Here is a 22,872-nt window from a genome sequence, read left to right on the forward strand (position 1 = left end):
TTGTACCAAAGGTGACTTGTTGCGACCCTGACAGGGGAAGCCGGGTTTGTGTTTAGGAATACCCCTCCAGCTGGATAGGAATCGATTCGAATCGCCGTCTCTCCCGGATAGTGAGAACTTGACTGAGCAGTGGCAACGTAGATTCAATTAATTTAACGATATGGTTAAATGGATGATGATAAGGTTGCCACAATGAATACCTGATATGGTTATTAATGTTTGCACCCTAATAAAATGATTGCTTAGTACAGGTGCTAATATAGATGATAGGTTAATGGCTAAAAAGTTACTGCTAGTTTAGGTTAAGAGTTGATCATTATTACTTATGCTTTTCTACAAAAAGAAAGTGTCAGTCAGCTCCACTACATTAAGCTTTGCATAATCCTTGGTGTCATTTGTTTGGTTTTCGACGGGTAAGTCTAGCTGAGTACATTCCCGTACTCAGGGTTTATTCCCTCTTGTTGTAGTTGACCTTCTATATCAGAGATTCTGCAAGTATTGTCTCCACCCGGCAGGGTGATGAAGACTAGATCATGGGCATGATCTCTTTTCTCTTATCTGAATGCTTTTGCGGTCTGTGATCAGCAAACCAGTATGTGTATTTGAACTCGGTGTGTGAGTTAAACTATTTGCTTCCGCATGTTTACAAGACTTGTTTTGTAATAACAATGACTCTGTGATGATGTAACCTATTTGCGAACGTATGCGAAATGTTGTAACGTACGATATGTTATGTTGAATTACTGTGATCTTGGTTGTATGCAAGTTGGTTTGAAATCCTTCGAGATTTCGGTTGACTACCGGGTTTATATGGGCTCAAGTTCGAGAATTTGATCGTTTCGGCGATTGTTTTTGTACTTGTGCTCTTATAAATTGGTCGGTTCCTGTGACACTCGCTACCCGCCCGCAATCCACACTAATGTAACCATAAAGAAATGGCGGCTCTAACATAGATTTGTCTCAATATGTCATGTTGTTGAAAAATCCTGTGGTAGCATGGGATGATCGACACTTTAGTTTTAGTTATTGATTTACGCATCACGCATTAACTAATATTTATGGGGCTAGAGACTTCGCTAAAGCATGCACATAAATAGATGAATGAGAGATTACAAGGCAAGGAGATACAGATCTGGGGGTTGACTCAGAACTTGTACATAGGTCAGCTCACTAATGCTTAATAACCAATAAATAGTCAATCAAGAGATATGCACCAGCAAACAACATTATACTTAAATAGTGTATTAGGCGGCAAATGGCACAGAAGAGGAGGCCCACGATAGATTCTCTGCAACAGGTAGGGATCGGGGGTTATACGCTCTTTTCTATAAACAAAGTAGGCTTGTGATTGTCCGCATCCATCACTCAATCATGCAATTAAAAGAAATGGTTTACTTATCTTCTTCTAAAGGATGGAATTGCTAGATTGTCAGTAATATCAATTGAAGGAAGAAGCTAGTCCCACTTAAATTCGAAAAGAAGACCTCTATTGTGACAGAAGATTCCTCGCCCACAGCATCTCACTTATTGATTGGAACATGAGAATTCCATACTTTAAACTTTCACAAAGACGATGATGATGGGAGAAATCCGCTTTTCTCGATCTTCAGTACACCACACAATCAGTCGAGCTCAAGGTCTACATTTCCGAAGAAAAACCAACTAAAGACTTGACTGATTCACTGAAAAGTGTTCTTATCGAGAATCTCGATCATCGGAAACTAGTAAAGAGCGTGTATATGCCCTTGATCTATGGTAAGACACTAATGTCAACTGTTAAGGATAGTATCATTGCTAAACTATCTTGACATATAACCCGTAAAGAAGGGTTTACAGCAGCCCAAATCTTCTTTAAGTATTTTCGCGAGAAATATAAGACAGTAGATAACTTGATACAATTAATTCGGGATATAGCTTGGGTAGTCACGTCAGCGAACCAAGTAGTTCGGATCCTAAATGAATTTGTGTACTTTACAAGATTATCTCTGCCATGAGAAAAAAAATGTATATGTACAAGTATACGATAAAGTCAAAAAGAAGATGGATAAGAAAAAAATCACAATGGAATGTTGTGACCGGTAAAAAAGACCGTCGTAAGAGTGTTACCGCCACATTTGTCAATTTAATCCATCAGAGGGATGGGTATATAGCAATGAAATTTGTGGAATCTCTTGATATGGATACACCTATCTATACTGTTCATGAGAATTGTATATCTACAGCTAGACATTGCGAGAAATTCCCTGACTTCTATCTAGATGTCTTTATCAAGATGAGATCACCCTTGTTAATAATCAACCAATTGAAAAAAGCTAGAGGCTCCCTTCATCCCTGGGGCCCACTAAGCATTCGATTAAACACCTCTCAGAGAGACCTCCAGTTGCTCCTACTATCCCTAGAAGCTGATGTTGGTTGTTGGCTTTCGCGGCAGTCAAAGCTCCATTCGCGCGAATTCCTATATTTCTTTGTTCGCTAATCAGAACATTTCCATGATTCCTTTGTTCAAAACCAGATCCGAATCCGAGTGACTGGCCTTTCTTCCTATTCGAAAAGAAACAACTACTGTCACTCCTGCTCCAAAGAAAGCTGATCAAGAAAGCAGAGCCATAACTTCACCTGCAACCCAACCCTATGCTAAAGAAGGTGCAAGAAAAGCTTATGCTGGTGCAAGAACTTACCCTCTCTACGAAAGAGACCTTCCCACTGCCCCAGCGCCCACTTCCTCGGACGAGTTATATTCCTTTTTAGCTATTTCACCCTGTCTCCGCTTCTTCTATATCTGATGATACCTTAGCCGAGGACGAAAACTGACTACGAGGAAGAAAACGAATGAAGGCCGATTTCCTTTTCCCGGTGGTGGCTACCTCGACTCCAATAACAAAGAAGAACTGTCTCCCGTACTACCAATCTAGACTAGACGAAGAAGTTTCGATAGCCAGCCCAATCTGAGTTCATCATGGGTAGTACTATCTTCCAGTGCCATCTTCCTAAACCTATCTTCCTGAGTGGGATTTCTCCTAGCCTTCATTGCATTGACTGAAGTCGCTTACGCTCTCTCGACTATTCGCTTACGATCTGATCCTTCTTTCTAGGATTTCTTCTATCACGGATAGTACGAGTTCGTAGTCCTTTGCCTCTGCTTCGCTCCCAAGTGCTATTCCTTCAACCCTTGATTCCTATCCTAATGACGGGAAAAACCTATCATTCATATCCGGAACTGAGCAGACGGACTAAACAGTTCCTCGAAAGCAAGGGTGGTTGACGAGCCCTCTTACTCCCTTCTTCTGTACATCAATACTGTTCCTCCATGGTTGCTCTCCCTAGTGCCAGTTTCCTTAGCAGCTCTGATTCTCCTTGGCCCCGCTCCGCTCCTGGGTAGATGACAGCTACAACCATCCTCCCTGGTTTTTCTAACCAGCTCACTATCCGAATTCCGTTGCTTGTAATTTCGAATGGGAGTATACTTTCCTTTTCTTCATACAACCCCTAGCCAAGTAAAGGTGAACCTCCCTTACCTAATATAATAAGGTAGAACCCCCTTTCCATTGATATCCTACCTCCTGTCTTCCTCTCATTTTATGCAATTATGAAATCCACCACCATTTCATTAATAGAAATGCACATTATCTTTATATAACCCGCATAAAGCTATAAATTATCTTTAGTTTGAAGAGGTACCCTTTTTCTAGGACTTGAGGGAAGGCAGTACAGTGGATCCTCAGCTACCTTCGTGGCACAAGCAAATATGATGTTTCCGTTTGATCAAAGCAGAGATGGAATTCCCTTGATGATAGCCTTTATTTTCTGATTGGAATAGAGATCTGAATGAAAGTCGGTATCTTGCTTCATTCAAGTTGGCAAATCCTCCTCTTGATGGCAATCGAGGGGAGAGCTGGTGTTGAGAAAAGAAACCTATTAGTTGAAGGAACGGATTTCTGTATCTTTCTTGTCTGTCCCCTTCTTTCCCTTGATCTTTTCTGCCATCCCGACCTAGTATGGCATATTTCCTTATCTTTTTAGATGGGATGGGCCAAAGATACAGGTTTCTAGTCCGCGGAGGACAAACTGAATTCAATTATCCGAGCTCCCTTCGGCCTGTAGAGAAGTGAAGTCATCAACCCTATCTAGTTCTGGTTTGCGAAGGAATAAAACGCGTACAACACTAGCAAGAAGAGACTTGCCAAAGAATTCGAATGCCTCACAGGATCCTGCAAAAGCTGAGTCCAAAAAAGCACGAGTCAGGGTCGGCGGTTTCAGATTCAGATAGTTCAGTTCAATCATCATCTGACACCTTTCGGTGCCATTCCTTTTGAAACTGGCGTTTCTTTTGTCAAATAATTCGATGCCCCTGCGAAAAACCGAGTCAAGAAAGAGGTAAGGGCCGGGTCAGAGGCGGAACAGACATTCAAAGCAACCGAACCATAGATCCAGCTTTGCAGGACAAGCATAACGAAAGTAAGCATTTGGCCAGACATTCAAATAAACCCTATATCTAGAAATCCATCATCCCTGTCTGAACAGTCTAAGCATCATATCTTTTTCTTTTCACTTCCGCTGCATCGTCCAGGACATCAGAAATAGCTTGCATTAGCAGCATCTCGCTACAACTCCCTTGGCAACCCTAGCACCAACAGGAACAACTCAGTTCAAGCTAGCAACAACTAACAATTTATACTTCCTTGAACAAGAGCTTGCTTTTAGTTCACGTTAGCTACATTTGTTTTAATAGAAAGATGGGAAAGGCTAGGTTAGCAGAAGACTATGCTTGTGCCACAAACTTATTGCTTCGGAGAAGCATTTCTTCAATGAATCTTACTCAGTACAGTATTCATAAGGGACCTGTATCTAAATATTATGTTCTAACATTCCTATTTTGGTTGGCAGTTTCTCAAATGAAAGAGCACAACCCTTTCCATCACTTCTCTACATACTGGCATTCGGAGCTAGGAGCAGAGAAGAGAACTTACAAGTAGCAAAGCAGAAATACATTGGAATGAAATGAAAGAGGGAGGAGCTGATGCATCGGCTACCAAGCTCAGCTAGGAGGAAGCGGGTGGTATTGGTCTTGAATTCAAATCAGCAAATAAGTACTTTGAATCTCGAATTGACATATAGTAGGAGTGAACTAGCCTGATCAATAGTCGAGAAAGCTTAAGGCCCAGTATGGATTGTTTGCCAACTTCACAGATCCGAAGTCTAGTGTTACAAGAGATAGTAGCCCGGAAGACGGATTGCTAGAAAGAACTACATGTTAGAGGCGCAGGATAACTTTTTTTACTAGACTCTGCCAGCCGAAGGGACAAGAGAGACTATAGCCTGGTCCGAAAATAAGGGCAATATGACTAACAAGACCTGCTCTGCTCAGTGATGGCAGGAAAGCTAAGCTGGTCTTATTAGGTTTTGTAAAAGGTAGAAGCATGTTTTCGTCACTCTATAGAAGCCGCAATCGAACTGTCATGAACATCTGGATGGGTGGGTCCTTTGATTAGTATTTCTCATATCTCCTCTTCTCAATAGATACAATCATCATTAGCTGCATTCTTTTTAAAGCTTAACACATTTCTTTTCTTCACTTCTGGCCAGAACACCCTGCGGGAGTACGCCACTTGCTCAAGCCTGGGCAACAACAACAATCAGCTTTTTCATCGCAGCAAAAACTCGTATCAAATCGATATGCGTTGGCAGGAACAAGCAGAAACAAGTTCGAAGCCAGGGCACTTCTGCTCTAGTAAACCTCTTGTTGCTACACCGGGACAGGGCCCATGCATTTACAACTCATTTACTAGATTGACATGCTCAATCGACAGCAGCAAAAAGTGGTAAGTATGGGTCCCGAGAAGCACTCTGCAGGAATGTTATTATAGTGAGTGCTCCGCACTAAGTTAGGGAAGGAATGCTTTTACCTACCATAGCATAACTAGACACTTGCCTCGGGAACATGTCTCACTCCTTTCAGTCGTTCAGTCACTTTCAGTTCCTATTTTGAACGAAATGGCTATGTTTTAATATGTTTTTTATGATCTGATCTTAGGTACGCTTTTGTTCCCTTTTCCATCAGAAGATAGCAGTTTGCAGAAGGTTTTAGCCATGCTTTTGCCCCTTCTTCCCTCGAACTGATTAAAATTACATAAAGGATAAGAATAATGATACAGATAGCTTATACTATCAATACGAGACTCTCTCTATTATACGGGGTCCAATAAAAAAGTATGAAATAGGAAGCAGAAGAGCTGACTGTATGAATGAAATAATCTAGTATTCCAATCTTTTTATCCCATGCCAAAGGGGTACAAATGATAGTCGGTATCTTCATCGTACTCTCTGGGGAGAGGCTTTGAACCTGCTTGCGTCTACCAATCTCTTCTCTTCAAGCCTAATTCTTGCTGAGGATCAGTTCCCTTCTTTTCTGATAGGACATGGCTTCCTTTCTTTTCTGATGGGTCGGAGTAAGTAAGGGCGATTGCTGATTGAAAAGATAGCTGCAATGTGTGTTGACTGACGTGCCCAATATAGATATGGCAAGGCGCAAGGGATAGCCAGCTTTTCCCGAAGAGAATGGGATGGATATGTTGCAACAGGAAGCAGCAGAGGGCAGAATCTATTGATTGAGGAAAGGATTGTTATCCTACATACAAAGGAAAGAATCCCGCCAAACCAAGACAAAGTACGGTCTTCCTCACTAGTTGCTACTGCCCTTACTAGTTTAGTTGCTATTGCCCCCACGCTAAGGGCGCTATTGGTCCATGTGATGCTTGGTTAAGTTATTCACCCGCTTTCTTGGACTCTTGGTAAGCTCGTATGATTATCCACCTTTAGCTCGTATGATTATCCACCTTTAGCTCGTGGGTTGGCTCTCCGATTTCTATCGCGACCTATCAATATTGGAAAGTCAAGGTAGTGAAAATGCACACCTGCTTTAGTAGCCAGAGTGAAAATGCACACCTGCTTTAGTAGCCAGATACAATACAGTTGAGTGCTCAGTTCTTCCACTACTATACTTGCTTCAGAACAGGAAAGGGGCGCTCCGCTCCTATTCCTATCACCCTAGGTATCTTCCAGCATTCGATTATCTTTGCCTTCAGCTTGGAATGACTAGAATGGCTACGGCTAACTCTATTTATCTGGAATGGCTGAGTCAAACTCTCTATTGATTTGGGATTGCTATGCTTGTGAAAGTAAGCTTTCTCGTTTTCGAGTTCTTGCTTGACAATGGATTGACTATCACCAGATCCAAGCGGTAGTATCACAGGGCCCTTAGCTATTGTTCTTGATGAGAAATGGTAGGTCTCCTGCTGAAACCCATTCTCTTCAGCTCTATTCTGCTCTTGTCTGAACTTTCCACTAATCTGGCAAAGGGCAGAGTAACCACTTCTCTTACTGATACTGAATCTAGTGAAAGTCTAGTTAGAATGTCTGGGTGTGTCGAATTGAGATAGAGTTGGATGGCTAGTTAAGCGGGGAAGCTATTCGCTGTAAGACCAAAGATGCTAGGGCACACCCTTTCTTTAAACCACCCGGAGATCATCCATCTATGTCTTATTCTGAGATCATCTATGTCTTATTAATCAGGTAGTATGTGAAAGTAAGGTCTCCTATTGATACCACGAAGTCAGGATAGGCGCAAAGTCTTGCCTCAAGATCAAGTCTAGTGGTTCCGCAAGGGTAGCAAGTATGAAGCATTTCTACGGCTTAGTCAAAGAAGTAGGTTTGTTTTGGAAGGATAGATGCAATGCGTGTTCCCTCTAGATATTGTTTAGTGTCAACCTTGTGCCTAACTAATAAAGTCGAAATAAAAGCAAAAAAGATTGGTCACAATAGCTCCTTTTAAGGTTCTCAACTAATAATAGATACGCGGATGATTCCACTCTCTATCCTATGCCGGTCCTTACCTTCTCCATTGATTTAGGTTACTGCGCAGGAGCTTCATCCAGTATATCTATGGCAAAAGGGTCGGGCAACATCAACGGAGAGAGAGGAAGCCGCTTGAGAGTTGAGGAGCTGGTTAATGCCTTCCATAAGATGGGTAAATGATGAGACTACATGTAATCCATGGCTAATACCACCATTCATTGTCTATCCCTAGCCTTGGTGCCAACCCACAACGAGAAATCATTCATTAGGAGCAGGATACCTATACTTACCCATCTTTCAGGACCCTATATTTGTTTATTTCGTTCATTAATTTGTTAAAAGAGCCAACCTAAATTCGGTGAAACCAAGGCGAAATTTCAGGTATCTTTCTTTTCCGACTCTGCTGCTCCATTCAGTTCTGTTCCACGAGCTGATGGAAAAGTACAAAAACAAGAGGAAAATGCACTATCATTGTCTATTATCCACCTCTGCATCTATTCTTTCTTAGCTAAACGGGTGGAAGATCCATCCAATTTGGTTATATCATGGACTCGAAAAATGGATCTGAATGTGACTAAAATGCACGATCTTCACAGGTATCACTTTTCACGATACCTAAACCTAAAAGGTGGAATAGCGATTTTCGAACCATGAACGAGAAAAGGCATGAGAGAAATATTGGCTAGTAATTGTGAAGCCCCAATTCTTAACTGGAAGGGACACCAAAGGACTCTGCCCTCCCTCTCTATTTATCCAAGAGATGGAAGGGCAGAGCTTTTTTTTGGTTTTTTCATCTTTTCTTTTCATCAAAGAGTTGAACAATGAAGATAGATGGCAAGTGCCTGATCGATTTGATCAGGTCATGTAGGAACAAGGTTCAAATCGTTCATTCGTTAGGATGCCTCAGCTGCATACATCACTGCACTTCCACTTGACACCTATTTAAACGGCTCGTCTCAGCCAGCTACCTTATCCTATTTCCATACTTCTAGTCGCTCCATCCCCGTATGGGTGGAGAACCCGTCGCTGTCTCGGCTGTGCTACCGGAGGCTCTAGGGAAGTCGGAGGAGAGAGCACTCATCTTGGGGTGGGCTTACTACTTATATGCTTTCAGCAGTTATCCTCTCCACACTTGGCTACCCAGCATTTACTGTAGGCACGATAACTAGGTACACTAGAGGTGCGTCCTTCCTAGTCCTCTCGTACTAGGGAAAGGTCCTCTCAATGCTCTAACGCCCACACCGGATATGGACCGAACTGTCTCACGGACGTTCTGAACCCAGCTCACGTACCGCATTAATGGGCGAACAGCCCAACCCTTGGAACCACCTATAGCTCCAGGTGGCGAAGAGCCGACATCGAGGTGCCAAACCTTCCTGTCGATGTGGACTCTTGGGGAAGATCAGCCTATTATCCCTAGAGTAACTTTGATTCGTTGAGCGATGGCCCTTCCACTCGGCACCGTCGGATCACTAAGGCCGACTTTCGTCTCTGCTCGACGGGTGAGTCTTGCAGTCAAGCTCCCTTCTACCTTTACACTCGAGGACCAATGTCTGTCTGGCCCGAGGAAATCCTTTGCACGTATATAGCACTTAGAAGAGTGACTTCTCCCCGATTAGGGTTTAGAGTATAGAGAGGATGCCTTTTATCAAGAGTGGGCAAGATTGCCTGATGATGATAATACGATCCCTGGTTTATGGGAGAATCCTACGATTAAGGATAGTAAATGGGTTAAATCAATAAGTTTGGGTGTATTGGTCTGTTTCTGTGTAACAGTCGGTGTACTCCCGAATATCAATAGTCTATTCTGATTCGTAAAGGAATTCTAAGTAAAATGTTAGGAATTCTAACTAAAATGATAAAGAATAGAGACTTTATCTTATTTCTGGTAAACTGAGTCTCCTTTAACAACAATAAGTGAACTCAGTCAAAATCCAACCAAAACGTAACAACAAGAAAGAATAACAAAGATATCATGTTAAACTTCTTAAAACAATTTCTTATAAATTACATCGATGATTTGGATTCATTATTGAATCACATCATTGACAATACTAATATTATGGTGGAATTGGATTCTAAAGATTCAGGATCAAATGAGGAATCTAGCTCAGAATTAGATAGTGAATCCAATACAGAGATTGAGGAATGGTTAAAAGATTGGATTGGAATAATCGCTAGTATCTTTGGAGGATATCGTTCAAACGATGGTGATAGTGGTGATAGTTCAACTAGTGGTGATAGTTCAACAGGTTCTAGTTTCCCTGGGGATTCTGTAGGTTCTAGTTTACCTGGAGATTCCGGTATTGAGAATCGGGCAGGAACTTCCTGGTTGTCTAGTTTGTTGAGTTAATTTTGCCAGTGTGATTGACAAAATCATTCTGAAACAATTACTCTATTTTGGTGGGACATCGATGGATTATATACTCAGTTGGATAAATATGTCAGATATATTCGGATATATAACAACGTGGGCATTTAATTGTGTGGTTCTTTATTTCACACGAATCTGTCTATCTTATTTGATTCGTTATATACGACATTTTATAGCTCAAATAAATGAACTAAATCAAATTACTACTATGTTTAGCTTATCAGCAGTCAATATTCAGAATATTGTATCCCCAATTCGGGATGAGATACATTATAGTAATAGTCATAGGTGGAATGATCTAGAAGGGGAAGAGAAACAATGGGCTCTGAAACTAAATAAACCTTATCTAAAAAGTAGGTTTCAAAAGCTCGTAAGACAATTAGGATTGATGTCTCTGTGCTGCAGCAGCGGCCATCGTGATTTGTTTTCTAGATACTTCCATTATACTCAAATGGGAAGCGGATGTAAATCTCTTGTGCATCATGGATTTGTTAGTAGCATAACACAAGTTAGAACTTGCACTTTTGACAAATCAATCCATAAGTTTGTCTGGGGTTTCTTTAATATCCTTGTATTATCGGGGATAGGAGTTGTAGTTTGGTATAGGTATATTCCGTTTGATTACCCCCCGGATATTGGGATTCCCCAAGAAATAGGTGACCCATTGGCTAATGTTAATGCTTTTAAGAACCCGGATGCGGTTATTGATGGTTACAAGAGGGCTACTTTCTTGATCAAGAAAGACATAATGAATACTGTTATTAGTACATTTCAGCAAGATCCAACCTTTAAGGAGATTGTCGACTTGAACGCCAACGTGGCCCACTTCGACTTGGAGAATGAGAATAATATTGCTACGATGCTTATTCTAGTGAATACCTGCACAGCCATCATGGTAGCAAGCCTTATAGCGACCAAAGCGTTGGTTTTACCAGCATAGCATAATAAGATGTTAACCTTGAGATACCAGTCCGGATGGTTGGGAGAGTGAGTGATACCCTGGCTGGGTATCAGGAACGGAGAATAGAGGACTTAAAAGAGAGTTAAGACTATTCTTGGGAATTCGTCGAGAATTCATCTTGATGTCTTTGATTCAATTCTTTCCTAAGAGAAATACATTCTTCTTTTCCCTAAACAAACAATCCTATTCTACAACCCATCAGTCCTATTTGCTGAAAACAATCCAAACAAGTTCTATAACCAACGCCGACGTAAGGACCGAGTCTGGATACTCCCTAGGTTGTGCACCACTTCGGGAGCGAATAATTATCAATCGAGAATACGCTATCAATCGAGAATACGTAAAGGATCTGGTATTACAGGTAAACACTGTACTCCAAAGCAATGAAACCAACAGGGAACTCTATCATTCTAGAGAGAGATATTGTTTCCTCTCGGAGAGGGAAGAATATCGGAGTTGAGATAGCCTTTCCTGAGTGGACCTATTCGATTTCACTATGGACTATGGACAGTTTCCTTCTAAGGACTATGGACAGTTTCCTTCTCTCACCCGTAGTTCCGTCTTTTGTTTTGGTTCTCTTTCTATTCCTTGATTGTTTTTCTACAAAGAGATTCGTTAGTGGGAGAGGTAGGATTCGAACCTACGTAGAAGGATACCTTCAACAGATTTACAGTCTGTCACTTTGAACCTCTCTATCACTCTCCCTGGGATACACCCTCCTCATGATAGTCCTCTGAGCGATACCACGAATAGTAACCTTTTCCTCCTCATGATAGTCCTCGCTCCGGGATTAGTGTATTGGTTGGTTTCCTAGGCTCGTTCATTCACTCTAAGGGTAAAGCTCCTTCTGCTTTCAAGAAATAAGGCACAACGGATCAATCTCATCTCAAAATCAGAACAGATCGAAGGAAGCCAAGAAATTAGTACAGTTAGTTGCAACCTAAGAAAGTTCCAATAATAATAATGATTCTAATCTAGAAATGGAGAAACTAAACCATTTAAAACAAAGAAAGATTGCGGACGAAAAGGAAGTGCAGTAGTGATTCTGACTGTGAGCAAATAAAAGGATGAGTACTGGCCAAGATGGAATATAATGCATCATGAGTTCAGTACATGCATGTGGTTGCAGCCTTGCCCTAGCTAGAAAAGGTCTAGCATTTTATACCGAACAGAAAGCAAATAAAAGCAGATGGGCTTGAATAGCAAATAAAGAACGCGTATACATGCATTTCACCATAGTAGAAATATAGCTCACTACTTACTAAACGAAAACGCCCTATATAGGGTTTGAACTACCCTTAGCCAACACATGATAAGCATATCTGACTGCTGCCCTGGACTACCGTGATCTGAAAATCTTCCCATTGAGATTGTACGGTGTCACCCCAGTTGCCTCTGAACCGCTTTCATGTTTGTCCTCGCGTTGTGCTGAAGCTGTCAGACCAATGACCATGTCAAAGGTACATCAGCCAGTACAGGCAACGTATGCAGGCACAGTTTGCATGCTAGCACCTACTACATGGGAATATATGCGACCTCAGAGATGTCTCAAGTTTACAGCGTACATGAACATAAGATGGCTCTTTCCCGTGCCCTTCACTGCTCCTCTCTCCTCATTGCAGCGTTGCTGCTCATTTTCCCTTCATCTGCAGCATTGTCTCATGCCATCTTTATCTTTCTCTTAAACTAACTAAGTATTATCTCAAATATGTCTATGAGGTATTTTTACTTAATGGGAAGTAGGCATCTCATTCATAGGCAAGAGCAGGCCGGCCTGAAGGCATGAACTGAAGGCAGGCAAGAAGGCATTAAATGGCTTTGAAGGATGCGGTGTAGCCTGTGCGGAGTACAGTATCTTTCTTTCTAGAAAAATATATGGAATCCGCGATCCTATCCTATTTTTTTAAGTAATTTTAGCATTCGAAATTCTTTTCTTTCGCAAGAGCACTCAAACATAGATTGAAGATCTTCAGTTCTTCGGTCGGCAGCCGCTAGTCAGTAATAGCAAGCTGCAGGCTGTCCCATACTACTTTTCCTTTGAATGTTCATTCTGGAATTGAATGTCACAAACAAGACTCATACTTCTGACTTTGAACAGCTTGAATCAGGAGCTGTAATCCGCAGCTTTAGAGATAGGGGCGGCAGTCACAGCATTGGCAGCAGTGAGCAGAGGTCAAGAAGAAGAAGCGGTAAGAGCAGTTAGAGAGCAAGCAGCGGCTCATCAAACCTTTCTGTTTCGGTTACAGCTCAAGCGGTTTGTTTTCAAGTAAGGTACTCAAGCAAGCTTTTCCTCCTGAAGACAGAGGGTGAGCTAGCAAAGAAAGTCAGCAGTTAACCGGAAATTTAGGAAAATTATCATTTCGTAAGTTTTAGTAAGGCCAGTTATGGGAAGCAGGCCATGGAGAAAGAGAGGAATCAATCGTCCAACGCTATGTTAACAAATACGTGAAAGGTTTTATTATTCCATACACTTGAACGCGTTCCTTATCAATAGGTTTCGGAGAGACGAGCAATGATTGCTTGACGATCTTCACTGCATGAGACTAGACTTGACTCAAGCTTCATACGAAAGCATTTACAGAACTAAAGCCGTTAAGCCAAGTCAAGCGAAAGACTTATTCGAAGAAAGCTTTAAGAGAGTTTGTTGTCCCATGCCTTTCTGATGGTGAACCTCCTCCCCTGAAAAGCAAGGGTTACGCGGGAATGGAATAGCTCCGGCAATGATGATAGTCTTCCTATTTCTATTGCTATTTCCACTTCAAAAGATAAGTAAACTAAAGGTGCGTGTGAGGCAATCAACGAGTAGAATGAGTTGATCAAAGTCACATCAGTATTTTGAAAAAAGGAATCTATCCCATAAGAACTGCTGGCTGTAAACGCGACTTGCTCTGCTCCTCCTAAAACCCTTTTCGATAGTAAGATAGATATAGATCTAAAGGGCCTAGAAGGGCAAGCATGGACCGAATAATACACATACTCTGTCTAGATAGACGATTTCTTCTTTCATTTCAACTCAAATAAAAGCACTTTCTTTCAAGCTTATTTGCTTAAGCTGTAAAGAAAAGAGCAAAGCAATTCCAACATAAACTGACACTATAGGATCCTCTAAGCCTTTCTATAGAACCCCTAAGTAGGGAAGAAAAAGAAACTCAAAACTAGCACTACTAACACAGGCTGAAGAGGATGACCTCAAAAAGAATACAATTAAAGATGTGGCCTTCCCTCCAAGCACATATATGGATATGGAGCACTCTTTTCAACCTGCACTTTGAAAGCCAAAGCCAAGAAAGACCATATCAACGACTCTCCTAATTTTAGGATAAGTAAAAGAATTCACATCCAAGACAGAAAGAGAAGGCAATTCAAACCTAATGGCCAAACATTACGAATCCAAGACAGAAAGACTTATAGCCATAAAAAATAACAAGAGAACGAAAACCACTCCATATTCTACTGGCCTGCCTCTCTGATCTACTATCCGCCTGCCAAGGAAGCACCACTGAAGACTGGCTTCTCCGACCTTCCACCCGATCCTAGGCGATCCCGGATCGACAAGCCGACGGTGTGTATTCCCTATATATGGATGGTAGGAACGCTTCAACTGCAGAGCCCTGAATGCGTCAGTGAGGTTCTCTCTATGAGAGAAAGAGAGGTTGCTAATCTTGGATCAGACTGGCGTGTTGGTATTATTGATAAGGCTTGGATTAGCAAATTAGCACTGCTTGAGTTTTGGTATTCGAAATAGCGAAATACATAAATTATCTATCTAAAGTACGTCTCCAACTTATCTTGAGCCATCAGTCAGATTGAATGCAGCGCCCTGCCGACAGCTCCTGACCTTTGTTCCTATGGGGGAAAGAAGGTGTGGCTTTGGACACCAAACTCTTCCATGATGCCGTTCTTCTTATAGCGTAGGTAAGTGATCAATACAGACAAAAATCACACCCATTGGATCCATCCTGATATGATTGGGTGATTTGCATGCGCCAATGCTTTTCAAGGGAACTTATTATGTAATGAACATAATTGACCTTATTGCAAAATCAATGTCTTACTTCATGGATTCGAAAGAATAGGAGAATAGTAGCCTGACAAACAGTCGGTTTAGTCTGATTCAGGTGCCAATTCAAGTGCTTAATCAAATAGAACCCCTATTGATTTGCTAGTTGATAAGGTAAATATCCAGCCCACTCAATGCTAGGCGTAATGAGGATAAGGGCCTCCAAAAAACTTCTTTTCGTTCTATGAACTTTAAGGTGTATGAAGTCTCATAGTAAACTCTTGCAGCGGAACGATAGAGACTCCATTTCACTTAGGTTGATTTCATTTAGGCTGGAGGCAGACCTAAGTCAAGGTAATCCTCCTTTGAAACACTTTGGTATTGCTCCTAGATAGATCATAAGACAAATAATCAATCAGAGCACAGGGAGCCATCTTATTATCTTTCCCTAAAGAAAAACTATGGTGGATTAATTGATCTTTACATCAGTTGATGAAAGAGCCAAATGTAGAAAAATGCATGTTGGGTCTTTGAAACAGTTCGAATCATTTCGATAATAATCCGTTTGATCTGTTTTACCGAGAAGGTCTATGGTTCGAATCCGTATAGTCCCTAATATATACGTATTTTTTTCCATTTTAGGATGGATATCTTATGTTTCCTTTAGTATAGTTTGATTTTCCTTATTAGTAGACTCGACGGTCTATTCCGACATAGAATAGAGATAAAAGCATTACCATAGGCTCATTCATCGAAAATCATAGAGACAGGAAAAGAAAAAAGAATTTTGATCAAATCAATAGAAGGAAGGATCCCTTACCAGATTTGAATTCCATCCTCCTTCAAATAGGATATGCTCTAAGTCCCTAGACTTTCTTATAATGACTGCAATGATTTTCTCCATTTTGCGAATTCCCATTTTTGGTATTTTTGATTTCAGGACTTTTAGCCTCGGTTAGTGAAGGACCAGAAAAGATTTCTAGTTATGAATCGGGTATAGAACCCATGGGGGGGCTTGGTTACAATTCCGAATACGCTATTACATGTTAGCACTAGTTTTTGTTGTTTTTGATGTGGAAACGGTCTTTCTCTACCCTTGGGCAATGAGTTTCGACGTATTGGGTGTATCCGTTTTTATCGAAGCTTTCATTTTTGTGCTTATCCTAGTTGTTGGTTTAGTTTATGCATGGCGAAAAGGAGCCTTGGAATGGTCTTAAGTGAATATTTAAACAAAAAGGAAAAGATTCCATTGACACAATTATGAGTTTGATTGAGTTTCCATTACTTGACCAAACAAGTTCCAATTCTATTATTTCAACTACACCAAACGAATTTGCTTGTTTTAACTAAAAAGCACAGTTGAGCAGGAACGAAGTGTGAACATAGGCACAAAAACAACGTTTTGGTGATCCTGTGTAGTTGCTTGCTTTCTGCTTGAGCTACTTTCACTGTGAAGAAGAGGACTTCATCTCTTCACTTACCCAAGGAAACTTGGAAATAACGCGTCTGGCTTGGAAAGCTAGTTAGGGATATTTGATAGAGGAAGGACCCGTTTCGAGTAGTGAACGCACCAAGAAAAGCCTTTTAAGCCATGCTTGGTAACGCACATGTCCTACTCTACCTGCATCGGGACTGGTGAGAGCCGGCGATGCATGGAATTTTTGAAACGCTCTACTTCACTAAGGAAGATACGTTTCACTTTTCCGATCGGAATTTGAACTCTGGCTGGTTCAGGTTATAGTCAGAGGAAATAAGAAGTATGGTAAGATGAATGAAAGATAGAAATATAGGACATATGCTTTATCGCAGAACATATATTTGCTTTCTATTCGACAAGAAGGACAAGGAAAAGATAATGGATATGGAACATAGGTCCTGGCACTATTGGAAAATGAAGCTCTCTCAGTTCAAACATATGAGTATATTATGGAAGTCTTGAAGCAAGATGTCTTTCATCCTAATTCGCATTTTAGGCCTATTCCACTTGACTCACGACTGCTCAGAAACTAGTTCGTAGATTTCGCTTCAACAACTCGATCTTTTAAGTCGCTACTCACACGGAATCCCAAGTTCGGGGCCTTCGTTCTTGTGAAGACATACCGCTTTGACAGTTGGGAGTCAACCATCCTTTACCCGACCAAATTGAATAGCCTTTTACCACTCAGCCCAATAAACCAGCTAAACCAACCCAACTAACGTATTTACTTTATAACAGTTGTTATCTTTCTCAAGATTCTTTTTTATACAACAAGCTTGCCCAGGGCTACCACATGCACCATCAACCACATGATCTGGGGACTAGTTTTGCACATTTTTTATTGTACCTTTGGCAATAGGAAGTCTGAACCGACACCCCCTGTCCCTCGGTGTGAGTTGCAGCAACACTCTGGTGGAAGTTATCCACCTATCGATGGTTAGAACCAGCTGAAGCCGATTGAAGCGTTCTTGATACATTATTGCACATCTCAAGCACAAATTGGATTTCATTGAGGAAACATTGCTCCACTGAGGCGCTCCGCGGACGCTTTTTATTTCACTTTTATTCTATGGACGTTGAGGCTGAATTGCACAAATCATGATAGATATTTATTGGGCTTACTTTTGCAAAATGGCGCGGGTACGAAGCAGATATGGATAAGACTTGGATCGGATAAGGCTGCTTCGGATATTCTTCAGTTACCAGTACGAATCGGATATTCCCAACAAAAGATATGGATACCAGTATGTTGCGGATAGAATGTAGGTGAGTCCCTTTGGAAAGCTGAATAACTGAACTAAGTAGAATTGATTGCTAGGGATTGTGTTCTCAAGGATGGCTTTAGCATTGATCCATAACAACCTAGGATTCAGCTCAATCAGAACATAGAAGTAAGAAACATCCGTATGCTTTCCTGGAACAGAAGCAATAGCTACGCGACTACATCGGAAAGTCTTTGAAAGAAGTTGCAACGCTCTCTTTTCCTTGGATACGAGCTGCTACTCAATGGATTTACCATTGGGGCATTTTATTGACCAGCTTTCCAATCAATTAAAGAAGAGGCAAGTTATTACGTAAGATAATAAGAATAGTGGAGTGGAGACAGTGAACTGAACATAACACTAGAATAGCGAACTTAACTTAATTAAGCACAGTACTATATGTCAATTGGTCGTTGCATTTAACCTATATTGACTAAGCGGTATCATTAACAACCTACCTTTCACTAAGAAGCGGTACCAACCCTGGACTTCCCGAAATCAATGAAGGAGTTCATTCAGCACCGAGCCGAGCGAGCGTAGATTCAATATGTTGATTGTACCGAACGAAGGATTTGCCTTATCACGAAAGCCACATTCGTTTCGTTTGAGGAAGTCACACGTCCTGTTCCCTATAAATAAGGAGATTCATTCTTTTTTTCAGAAATCCCCTCTTCTTCCTCCTCAAGCCCCTATCACAAGACCAAGCGGATCACATCCTGCAGAAGACTCAGAGCGGATCTATCTAATGGCATGGCTGGCTATCGGATGAGATCTATTCTCGTGTCACATCGCTTTCTTTCTTCTCCCTCCATTTTCTTCACTACTACCGCTCCTACACATAAATCAAAGAAGCATTGTGGAATAGTGGCATTTCGTTAATGGCGAAAATGTTCTTAGTGAAAGGGTTGCCTGCGGCAAACTCAGAGCGGTCTCTGAAAGTGAATAGGAGCATAGCGGTATCATCCAAGCCAAACACGTCTCCTCAGTCAAGCTCGCACAAAGAAGATCAAAAACATAACAACTGATTTCGCTTAATGCATGTCACCCACCCGCTCTCAATACAGCAAGTGACTCTCTCTCACAAGACAGAGAAAGATTACCGATTCATCCAATTTGATCAGAAGTGAGTTCATTGTTGTTGTATAGCGAAACCTTTCCTTGACAAAACCATTCTCAGCTAATAGAAGCCGAGCTATCTATCCAGATCAGGGTTGAACAAAGCGAATGGAAAAGCCAAAGAAAACATAAATCCATTGCGATTAGAAACCTATGACTCTACAGCCAGGGCTCGATGGCGATGTAAGATAGAAAGAATGGGGAGTTAGGGCTTCGGTTTCCTCTGTGGCCAGTTCCAATTCCAAATCATTTGTCGACATGCGGACTCACTTCTCTTTTATGGGATGAAAGCCCTTGTCTATTTACATGGGTGAATCAAGTACAATAAGTCAGGTCAGAGCTTGTGGTAGAAGATTGGGCTCTGCTACGCAGATCCACTCAACTAGGAAAGAAGTATGCATTGCTGACTGACTGTTTGAACGATCCTAGTTACTAGTAAGTAGCTAATCAAGTCAGAGTAGGGTGGTCGAGAAGCTTCTTGCCGGTGCCCCCCAAAGCAAAGCACAGACTCTAGGCATGCAGCAGTGCAGGTCGTAGCCTCGCAGGATCCGCTCGTCGTGGCTGCTCCTTGCTCACTGCTCGCCGCGGCTGCCCTTTGACCGCCGCCTGCCGTGGCCACTCGCCGCAGTCGCCCGCCGAAGCTGCTCGCCGTGGCCGCCCGCCGCGGCTGCCCGCCGCGGCCGCCCGCCGATTCGCCGAAGCAGCTGCCTGTCGCTGCCGCCCGTTGCGCGCGACCTTCCCGTGCTAGTGGCCCGCCACCGCCCGCACCAGCCTGTGCGCGCGCCGCCGCCCGGAGCAGAGCCGCCACCTCCCAGAATCGCGAAAAGTTGAAAAGGAGTCTTTTTTTCCCTCGCTCGGCCGGCAAACTACCGTAAAGGGACTCAGTTTTACAAGTTTACAACAATGCCCCTAAGAGCAACTCCAGCCCAGCATGCAAATTGGGCCTCTATTTTTTTCATTTGCATGTTGGCCTGCAAAAAATAGGGACCCAAATTTGCTTCCAACTCTAGCCCAACACCCTATTCCAGCCCAAGAACGCCTCACACACGCGCCGCCGGCGCCCCACACATGCGCCCCGCCCACGCGCCGCCAGCTCCGGTGCCTCGCCTGATCCACGCCACTGACGGCGAGCCGAAGCCCCTGGACCACACGAAGCCGCCTCGACATCGACCGCTGGAACCACCTCGCCGTGCGACGCCCTCGCGCTACGCCGTCCCAGCCACGTCCCAGCTCGCCATGAACCACGACCCGAACGACATCTTCACGAGCCCTAGTGAGCAACCCCTGCCCAAGGCCCTTCCTTTCCTCTATGTTGGACCTCCCATGCCTGTCCCAGCCTTCGCGCATCGATGCCCCTGTCCCGGCCTGTCCCGGCCTTCACGCCCCTGCCCAACTCCATTTGTTCTTGTTTTTTTATTTGATAAAAAATTTAGGACCATTAACTGATTGATTTGTTGGTAATTAAGCGAGATGACCTAACAACTTGTGGATAAGTTATGGTACAAATGATACTACTGACTTATCTAATAGACTAGCACCCATCCCACAAATGGCGATCAGAAAGTAGTAGAAACATGGAGGAGAAAGGTTCAGAAACTCCATATCTATAACCAATTAGACCAGTTCCAGACTTCCTATTATGTAGTAGTCATGAAAAGGCAAGGTGAAAGTACAACCTGAACCTTAGCTTGTCGAACCATTAAACACTTTTTCTAAAAAAAATCCTGTTACAGGATTGGGTTGCGGCAAGTACAGGACTTTAAGCTAATGAGTACAAAAGAGACAGTTTTGTTCTGTCTCTTGAATTTGTTCTTGTTGCACTAAGGTGGAAGATGAGATGTCGAAATCAAAAGATTACACTTTTTATAGGTAGAAGAAAGCAATAGCAATACAAACTTTTCTGTTAACTTTTTCCCTTTTTTTGTTGCTATGGCAGATGTCAAGGTTTGGAACTAGAGCTCGTCGAGGGTGGGATGAAGAGGATGAATCTGATGATGACGACCTCTTCATCATTGCTGATCTTCTTGAGGGCTCAAGGAGAAACAAGCACAAGAAAAAGTTTCGTGGATCGTTGCTGGGTCGCCGCAAAGTGCCACGGAACATTTCTGAAGGTCACAATCGCATCTACCTAGACTACTTCGCGGACCAGTGTGTATACAGTGAGAAACATTTCAGAAGGAGGTTTCGGATGTCCAGGTCGCTCTTTCTGCGGATAGTGGATGCAGTGGAGTCTCATGATGACTATTTCCGTCAGAAGCCCGATGCCATCAGAACTCTTGGCGCCTCTCCCATATAGAAGGTTGTTGCCGCCATTTGGATGCTTGCCTATGGTATTTTGGCCAACTTTTTGGATGAGTATGTGAGGATGGGAGAGAGCACAATCATTGAGTGTCTGAAACATTTTGTGAAGGCTGTCGTCGAGGTCTTTGGTGAAGAATACTTGAGGGCCCCCAATGCCCAGGACACAGCCAGGCTGTTGGCAATTAATAGTGCAAGAGGGTTCCCAGGAATGCTTGGTTCCATTGATTGCATGCATTGGAAATGGGACAAGTGCCCAGTAGGTTGGAAAGGAGCATACGAAGGGAAAGAAGATGGGCCAACCATGATCCTTGAGGCCATTGCATCACAAGATCTATGGATCTAGCATGCATTCTTCGGCCTTCTAGGTTCTCTAAATAATATCAACATTTTGCGCCGCTCTCCACTCTTCCAAAGTCTGACCTCTAGGACGGCACCACAAGTGGAATACATGGTCAATGGAAACAAGTACACAATGGGGTACTATCTTGCTGATGGGATATACCTAGCCTGGGCAATGTTTGTCAAAGCTTTTCAACATCCACAGGGCAACATGAAGATCCACTTCACAATGGCTCAAGAAGTAGCGAGGAAAGATGTGGAAAGAGCGTTTGGGGTGCTCCAAGCTCACTTTGCAATTGTGTGGGGTCCTACAAGAATGTGGCATAAGGAAGATCTATGGTACATAATGCAAGCTTGTGTAGTCTTGCACAACATGATCATTGAGGGTGAGCGAGATGAGGAAGATGATTTTAACTACCATCAGGAGGGTGTCCCTATGTTGCAACCTATGCACTACCAACGTCGTAATCCGCTTGTGCTAGAGGACTTCCTGAAGATACACGACGAGATTGAGGATAGGTCTTCACATGAGCGACTTCGTGATGATCTTGTAGAGCACTTGTGGGCAATTCATAGTTCAAGCTAGTGATAGATTTCAAGCTTGTCCCTGTCTTGTAATGTTAAAAATTATTCTCTGGTGCATTGCCATCTTTCTACAGAAAGAATAGGCTAGCCTCTATTCCATGCTCTGTACCAGAAGGGTATCCATAGTAGAAAAACACTCATTTCCCACACTGATTTTGTGCCTCAGAAATCAGAAACAATTGCACACCCATACCCCCAAAAATCGGAAACAATTGCACACCCATACCCCTAGAAACAATTTCAAGAACTAAAGACAGCAGTCAGATAGCTGTTCACATTTCAGGATATGCCAAACTCCAGTTTTCACCTTTCAGGATGCTGCTTCTTTCTGGACTACATTCAAGAACTAAAGACAGATAGCACAAAAATATGAAATAGATGTGGCTTAAAATAAAACAGCAGTCACATGCAGTCCAGATAGTTGTTCACATTCAGCTAGCATCTAGATAGATGTTCACATTCAGCTAGCATCCAGATATAGAGACAGACATAAGTTCACATAAACTTAAGAAATGACCACTAGCACTCCACTCTCACCAAACCTACACTCCACTCTCACCACTAGCAGTCTCGCCTACACTAGCACTCATCGCCTTCGCAATCTTC

General features: G+C 42.5%; 1 pseudogene; it reads left to right on the top strand.

Annotated features, from left to right (window-relative positions):
• Positions 1-9,913: 9,913 nt before the first annotated feature.
• On the top strand, positions 9,914-22,267 carry LOC136495665 (protein ALP1-like; annotated as a pseudogene).
• Positions 22,268-22,872: the final 605 nt, after the last annotated feature.

Source organism: Miscanthus floridulus, chromosome 12 (genome assembly GCF_019320115.1).
Source record: "Miscanthus floridulus cultivar M001 chromosome 12, ASM1932011v1, whole genome shotgun sequence".
NCBI classification, from domain to species: domain Eukaryota; kingdom Viridiplantae; phylum Streptophyta; class Magnoliopsida; order Poales; family Poaceae; genus Miscanthus; species Miscanthus floridulus.